The 8,598-nt window shown below is 41.6% G+C and overlaps 1 long non-coding RNA gene across 1 annotated transcript; it reads left to right on the top strand.

The window, feature by feature from the left end:
* The first annotated feature begins 3,293 nt into the window (after positions 1 to 3,293).
* Positions 3,294 to 6,479, top strand: LOC120699889. The gene is made up of 2 exons (XR_005685691.1): positions 3,294 to 4,318; positions 5,145 to 6,479. It is a non-coding gene; the product is annotated as an uncharacterized LOC120699889 (long non-coding RNA).
* Positions 6,480 to 8,598: the final 2,119 nt, after the last annotated feature.

Genomic DNA, 8,598 nt, shown 5'->3' with positions numbered 1-8,598 from the left:
AAAAGCTAGATAGGTTCATAGTTTCACACACACAAACAGCAAACACTAAACAGCCATAAAGGCAATGAAATAACGGGCCGCACGTGCTATTTTTGGCCTGGTAGTAATAGCGGGAAAATAGCGGCGCTATGGCGCTATTCGCATTTAGCGGCACAATAGCGCGAAAATTAGCGCGCTATTTTTTTCGTGGGAGACAATTTAACCCGCCACCCAATACATATTAAGGGGGTTGATTTCGCAAAAGTTTTGAGGGTTTTCTATGAAATAGATGTTTGTACCTAGGGTTACTGTCTTATGGCGTACCTAGGGTTTCTCTAGGGCTTTGACGACTTCGACGGCGATCGTGCCGGTGAGGGATTCTCGGCCGCTCCTCCGCTCCCTCCTGGCCTCTCGTGCTCGGACTAACTATGGGGCTAACTGGCTCAGCTACCCGGCCTTGGCATCGAGGTGTTTGGGCGTGCGGGAGCATTTTTCTTTCGACAGTTTCTGCGAGGGCTTGCTAGCAAGCGAGAGAAGGCGGATGAGTCATCGACGGCGAAGGGGAGTACAGGAGCAGGAGAATCACCTTCGAAGACTAAGGCGGGCTCTCGCGAGGAGCGCCGCCAGGTCCAATGAGTCTCCTCAGTTGGAACTGTCGCGGCTTGGGCAATGCCGTGACAGTAAAGGAGCTTCGCGATATAGCGAAGAACTACGCGCCGGATCGTGCTCTGTGTGCTAGAAACTCAAGTTCACAAAGCATGGGTTGAAGGTTTGAAAAGTACTTTAGGTTATGCTAATGCTTTTGCTGTTAGCAGTTCGGGCCGCAGTGGTGGCCTCAGTTTATTTTGGAACAATGAAATAAAGCTGGAGATTTTACCATACTCGCTATTGTCAACGAGGCTAGCAGCAACAAATGGCGGCTGACAAGTGTTTATGGGGAGGCACAAACAAGCGAGCGGTTTAAAACCTGGGATATGCTTAAGTTCATCAAGTCATCATCAGTCTTACCGTGGTTATGTCTTGGTGACTTCAATGAAGTTCTACATCGATCGGAGCATGTGGGTGTGCAGGAGAGGAGTCATGCACAAATCGCAGGCTTTCGGGATATGGTTGATGCATGTGGCCTGTTTGATCTTGGTTTTACAGGTCGCAGTTGGATGTTCGAGAAACGAGTTGGTGGTGGCTCTTTTCTGTAGGGTGCGCTTATGAAAAAGGTTTTGAAACAATTTTAGCGAGTGATTTATTTTGGTAAATTTTTGAGATGTTACATTGCGGATGATGGGTCAAGTGGGGGTCGTAGTTCTTTTTATAGGGCGTGGCCGAGGGTCTTGGCGTGCGTGCCAAGGGAAAGGGCGGCGGCATGCAAGCCATGGCTGGGTTCAGGCTGAGCCTAGCGTGAGGGAGGGGAAGGACCCAACAGCCTTATCTCACCTGGCGCTGAGCGCGAGAGAGGGGTGACTGAAGGGTGAGCTGAGCCGGGAGGGGGATTGGGCCGGCGGTTGGGCTGCGGAAAAGAGAAGAGGAAAGGAGGAAGAGAGAGATGGGCCAAGCTAGAAAGGAGAAAAGAGAGATGGAAAAAATGCTTAAAAAAAACTTAAACTCAAATTCAAATTCAACAAAAAACAATTCAATGCAATATGAACACTCAAAACCTATTTTCCTTATTTTTCTTTTTATGCCTAAGTAAATTATTCACATTCACGATAAATGTTTTAAAATCAAGAAATAAAACCTTATCGAATCTATAACCAATCTAATAAATTTAATTTAGGATTCCTAAATTGAAAATTAGGGTGTTACGCTCCTCCACGCCCCTCCACCCTGCAGCTCCCTGGCCGGCGACGGCAACCTCACCCAACCCAGCGACCTCCTTCTCGGGATTCGGCCGGGCGTGGGCGCCAACGCAACGGCTAGAGGCAGAGCTCCAAGCACCTAGGGGCGGAGCTCGCACGGCCGGCCGCGGGCCGCTGCTCTCCGGGGCTTCCCGCACGTCAGCTGACGGAGGAGCTCCGGGGGTCGGGGCATCCATGGCGGGGCAGCAGTCAGGTTTTAGTGCATTGTGGCAAGTGTATGTTCCCCGTGTTTAAGATGTTCAGAAAAATATTGCAAATATTTTTTATAGATGTTGCAAAAGTATATCTAGATATTGCAATGTTGATATTGCACAGACATATTGCAAGTGTTTAGTTCGGGTGTTACATTTTCATTGAGATGTTTCATGTGGATTTTAAATATTCCATGAAACAAACAGATGTTGCAGTGGGTTTTTTTCTCATCATCAACGGATGGCTAACAACAATCTTTTAACATATTTTTTGGTGTCACAAACACTGATTTTTGATGCTGCAAATCTTTTAAACAAATATTGCAACAGTATGTTCAAAGTGTTTCATTTGATCCGGTCATGTTGCATGCAACATCAGACAATGTTGCGACGGGATTTTTTTTATGACGGCAACGCCCGGATCAGACGTCCGAGCGCTAGCAGTTCCATAAAAAGAAATATAAAAATCTATCTATACTATAAGGATCGAAAGAAATTAAAATTGTCTTTCACCAAAAATCTTACCCCCACCCTCTCACAGAGGCCCACTAATCTATCTATCTATACTATAAACTATAGGGATCCAAAGAAATTAAAATTGTTTTCCACCAAAAAAAACTTACCCCCGCCCTCTCACAGGGGCCACTATCTATACTATAAGGATCCAAAAAATTAAAATTGTTTTCCAAAAAAACTTACCCCCACCCTGTCACAGGAGCCCACTAATCAGAAAGTTTTTAGTTGACCTCTACCTCGACGAAACTCCCTAACGGCAAAAACAATGTTTCCGCGATGTTTCTGCCTTCCCCGACGTGTTTTTTTCACCGAGGCAAAATGTACCCGCCCGCCTGTACCCACCCGAATTTCCGCCCGTCTAGGGATGGCACCCGCGGGTGCGGGTGCGGGTTTGGCGAAAACCCGCCCGCAGGCAAACCCGCGGGATTGGAAAAAACCCGCCCGCGAGCAAACCCGCGGGTGCATTTTTACACCCGCACCCGCACCCGCGGATTTCGGGCGGGTTTCGGGTGCCTGCGGGTCTAACAATAGATATAATAAAAATATACAAATTCATCAATTTAAACAGTCAAATAACACATTTCTATAAGTAATAAGAGCAAACTAGCAACAAATCCATTAGTTTAAAGTAATAAGGACAAACTAACAATAAATTCATAAGTTATGTGCTTATTTTGTAGTTAGGATAGTTGAGATGGACCTTATCTAAATAGGTTGGGTTGTGATTTTTTTCCAGACGGATGCGGGTCAACCGTATATATGGTCTACTTCATGCTGTGAATTAGCCGTCTAAGTTACATTGATCTGGTGAATGAAGACCAGCTTTTTCTCTAGAAGAGGGCAAAAATAATCTAATAATAGGTCTTTATGTTTATAATGGGGGATAAACATGAGCTGCAGCAGCTGCAATTACATTTGAATCAATTTGTTTATCTGCTTACCTCCATTGTCATTTGTTTACTATCAAACTGGTTACATTGCTATGATGAATAATTACTGAGACGTATTGTAGTGACTGCAGTAGTAAAGAAGTGATTTAAATACTCATTACCATGTCTATACTGGGAACACGATTATCTGCATTATACAAGGCAAATGGAATCGCTAGGTGTCATCCTAATCCTACTGCTCTGCCTCTTTATCCTTTTAGTCAGTGTTTGACATTTTTTTGTTGATTTGTCACTGTCGCACTTATTTCTAAAGATTTGCTGCTACCATTTTTCTCTTCATATCTAACAATTTTGTTCCTGTTATTGTCATATTTCTTTAAAAGAAAAGACCATGTTGTTGTTTTCGTAAAGCCACCAATGTACCCCAGATATTATGTGGTCATCATTCTGTAGCTATTTTTTCTGCCTTAGAGTAGAATGTGTGATGATCATACAAGTTAATGCGCATAACTTGATTGGTGTTTAATCTTCTAGGCTGAAAGACCATGACATGGAATTTAGCAGTAGCAGATTATATTTTATAGCACAAAGAGCATTTGAGTTGCTGAAAGAATCACCTTCAATGGAGCTTGAAGCCACTCCTGACGATGAAGTATTCAGCTCAAATGATGAGATGCAGGAGTTGTGGCCTCTGGGAGAAGTAGACCCAAAGAAAGCAAGGTTTCCTTGTTGCACTGTCTGGACTCCTCTCCTGTAGTTTCTTGGCTGGCGCGCTACATTGGGCATGTGGGGATTGCCCGGGAGGATGGAATTGTCATCGAATTTGGTGAGTGTCGATGATCTTGCTTATGGTTCTGCAGCAAGATGCCTTCAGCCTGATAGGAAGAAGGTATGCATCACGCTCAATTGCTTATTCCCTCCTAGATTTATGTTTCTATATCAAGATTTCAAAGACCTTTAGGACCAGGGGACGTAAGTTGGGATCCTGATTCCTGAGTTTGGTTTGTGAAAAATACCTGTACTAGCTTTCATAATGCAGAGATTGTGCTGACTCTGTTACACACCACATGTTGTGGTGGATTGTTTGGCAAGATAGGGACCTGATGGACTCGCCCTCCCTAGGAGGCTCTGAGTAGATTGGATCCTGTTTATTGCCTAACCTCAATAGTTCAGCCGTGCTGCTTATATAGCCACGACATTACAAACTTTCCTAACAAACTTTAACAATATCTGAAACAAATCTGCTAAAAATAGTAACAAACTCTAGCCACTAGATGATGGAGCCGTCGGCTTCTCTTTCTTCTTGCGCCTATACTGGATGCCGACGAAGGCGTCCACAACACCACATCTCTGTTTTCCAGCATTTCATATAGTAAGTTTGTAACTGCAATAAACAAGAAAGGATTAGTTCTCGTTTAGTCGAATACCGCACAACTTAATTTTAATCTTAACATGGTGTACTTAAAAATTAAAAAGTGTGCTGAAATTTGACCGATGGAGATTTCATACGTGATTTCAATTTCATACAGTGAACGTAGTGCTGTGTACATCATGAATAGAGAGAGCATTGAAGTGTACTTGCTCTTCCATCTACTTTTCTTCACTGTACATATTTGCTCCTTGGATTTGAATTATTAGAACTTGAGTTAGAAAAATAATGCTTCTCTGTTGTGTATTCTTTATACATTGTTATTGACATTTCAATATTATTTCAGTTGCTGAGTTGAAGAATAAGGTCCAAATGATTTCAATGGCTGCAAAGGATAGGACAGGAGGAGGCAATTGGCATGGGTAGCTTCATGAAGCTGATGAGGTTGGTGCTGGGAGACGGATGTGCCATTCGTGGCGAAGGTGATGAATTTCTCCGGCCTTGTCCAAATTGCATCTTGATTACAAGTTTCTGGGTCTTCTGTGCTGAGTTCCTCCTGGTGATGTCCAAATTGCATCTTGATTCCAAGCATTGCCAAGAATCTTAAATGCTGCATTTTCTGGTATGAAGTAAACTAACATTTATTTGGCTTTGCTACTTTAATTGACAGTCAACCCTCTTTTTGTAACTTTCCGTGCTTATTCCAAGGATCAAATATGCAGCATAATTAAGCATGGACTAAAGGTAAATATCCCGTCATGTTACCATTTCAGAAATCACAAGAGATGCTTGATTCTTCTTGAGATCTGTCAGTCAGTGTGTGGGCGAATTCCTCCATTGCATCGGATGCAGATTCCATTCCATTCATGTCCTTACTGATTTGTGGTCGGTGTGGTGAACTTGGCGCGTCAACTGTTTCTCAGTCTGTTAATTCAGTAGTCATTCCATTAGTTCATACTTGTGACGGTCTTGCTGAATCAAATATATGAGGCATTAGTATCATCCCCCTGCAATGGTGAAATTTGGGCTATTCAGAAAAATATATGCCCGTCCATGAAAAATGTCTTAGATTCAGAATTTTGGAGTTGCTGCCCACATGTGCATTCATTGTTCATGCATTGATCTAGATGGTAGTCAAGAGAAAAAAAAATAGTGGGCTATTCAGATGATTTGGTTATCTGAATTTGGGCTATTGAGACATTTAGTTATTTGAATAATGGGTTAAATTTATTCCAAGAGGTTCATGTTCAATAGCAGCAAGGAAAAATATGTGTTAACTGTAGTTTACTGCTAATGTGCCTATGGCCCATATTGTGACTGTTTTGATTTTTGAATTTCACTAATGCAACATCTTTCCATTTGTTGCAGGTTTCAGTGAATCAATTACAAGTGGAAAAGCAGTATCATTTGAATCGTGAATTACTTGACTGAAGAAACACCTCTGTTCACCATCTATATGAAATTATGAATAAAAATAGAGCTGATATTTGCTTTGTGTTATTCAAGTCTTCAGAATCCAAACATTGCTTTGTTTATTGTCTTTCAAACAATTACTTTCATCTTAGGTGTTTTCTTGCATGGTGAACATATTGTCGCTTGACTTCGATCTTTCAGGACTTCACCTGAAAGAACTACAACTTTTTAAGAGAGAGCAATAGAAATAAAAATGTTTTCCTGTGAACCATACCCTGTGGATGTTTGTGGCTCCGTCGAGTAAGAAGTGATTACCTTCTTTAAAATGCTGCTTGTTGTTGCTAAAATTTAGTGTGACTATTTTTTTGCAACATCATTCTTCAAACACACATGCGTGCTGCACGTGCACCCTACTAGTAGCTATAAGGAAAAGAGAATGTTTTGTTAATTAGTACTCCCTCCCACCCACAAAGGCTGTTCATTTAGCTTTCAAATTTTGTCCTTGTTCATTTAGATTGTAGTAAAATCTATCTAATTAAAGCAAGATCAAATGCCAAAAATAATTGCATAGAGGAGGGTATAGAGCCAATCAAATGCTTAAGTAAATATTAATTTTCTAGTTCCAATGCATTGCATTTTATTTGATGATCTAGGAAACTAAATAAACATCGCAGTTTTTAATCACAACTACTATATTTAATCAGGGTAACATGATTTTTTCTACTACTAGTAATATATCTGAAATTTTCTAAATGAACAGTTTTTGTGGGACGAAGAGAGCAGGTACGAGTAATCTACTAAATAGCCGTCGACCATTCACGGAGGATTATATTACAAAAAGTAGAGGGGAGAAAGCGAGAATATTTGGTCTTTGAAAATTTTTGGATCGCCATTTTGAAAAAACCTCCCACACGTCGTCCGCGTGACCACTGACCAGCCCCGCAGGCTACAGCGGATCCAAATCCAATGGTCAGGGTAAAAAGCGTAGCCGGGCACGGGGAGTGGGTGGAGGTAGCTTTTGCAGGAGCTAGGAGGAGTGGACTGCCCGTGCAGAAGACAGTGTGTGGAGGGCGAGGCCATTCTTGGAGGGGGCGGGGAGCCGCCGTGGGGATATGCAGTACTTCACCCTGCAAATGGGTCACTGACGTGCGGGCCCGACCCCACACGTCAATGACAAGGAAGTACTGCAGAGGAATCTCTTCCGAGAGCCGGGGAAGGATGGAGAAGGACAAGTCTCTGCAACTCTGCTAGGCGGCCGGCCGGACGTGCGAGCAAGCGAGCGGAAGTGAAAGAGCATCCAGGCCTCTAATGAGTTTTGGTGAATTGATTAACACCACGATTAAATGACTAATCATCTTGTTGAGTATATGAGTAGAAATTAAACATCTATCAGTCATCTACGTGAGGAGATGGATTAATGTTTAACAACAAAAGTCTCATACAACAAAACGTGTGCTATGCTATAATCTAATGAGACAATATTGACAAGCAAAGGTATTGAGAATGAGACAATGTTATATGCTTATGCGTAGTCTCTTATTTGGAGAAGATTCTTATAAGAAATGTATATGATGTATGTTGATCTAGCAAGCATGAAAAGTAAAAAGGAGTATGATTTAATTCATATATGAGGTCTCAAAGTAGAAGGCTTGCTGATGATCAAAATTAATTGAAGAAATAGTTTTCATTCTAATAGCACAAGTCAATGTGAGTTCAAGAGGACTCTTGTGAATAATGGATGAGATCGAAAGGCGAGTTTCAAGAGGCTACGTAAGCGACGGCTTGGCGTGAGCAAGTAAACCGATAATGATCAAGTCCAAAAAATTCTAAGAGATAATGAGAATTTTATATTGAAATGTGTCATTCATTCTAAGAGACTTGTTAAGCAAGTCTCGATTTCATTGTTAATTTTAATGTGATACAAGTGTATATGAAGCTCTACATAAAGAGTTGGAATCCAGGATAGTGTTTCGAGAGACTAAGCTTGGAGAAGGGCAATTGGGTTGTGTTGAAGGACTAATGCTAGGGTGAGAAAATTTTCTTGGAATCCAACTTGAGGAATCTTTGTCAAGTATGGTGTTTATATTGGCAAAGTATCAAATCTTTCTAGAATTATATTGTGAAGATGGTGATTTAAACTAGAAGTAGATTTCATTCAAAGACAAATGTTCAAGTCACTAGCTCAAGGAAGATATGCTCAAAGTAAAGAAACAAAGTTGGATGCAATCCTCAGTTTGAGATTGATTGAAGCACGGCATGAAATACAAATGAGAAGCTCAAGGAATTGAAATGTAATTCATCTTTGATTTTGAGTATAGGTATGCCGTACTATCAAGAGGGATGCAGCACAATGGTCTTTGGTTTCATCTCAGTGCTCAAGTAACCTA

The sequence above is a fragment of the Panicum virgatum genome, chromosome 3K (genome assembly GCF_016808335.1).
Source record: "Panicum virgatum strain AP13 chromosome 3K, P.virgatum_v5, whole genome shotgun sequence".
NCBI lineage: Eukaryota > Viridiplantae > Streptophyta > Magnoliopsida > Poales > Poaceae > Panicum > Panicum virgatum.
The sequence above is the reverse complement of the archived record's forward strand: the minus strand, read 5'-3'. Positions and strand labels throughout refer to the sequence as shown.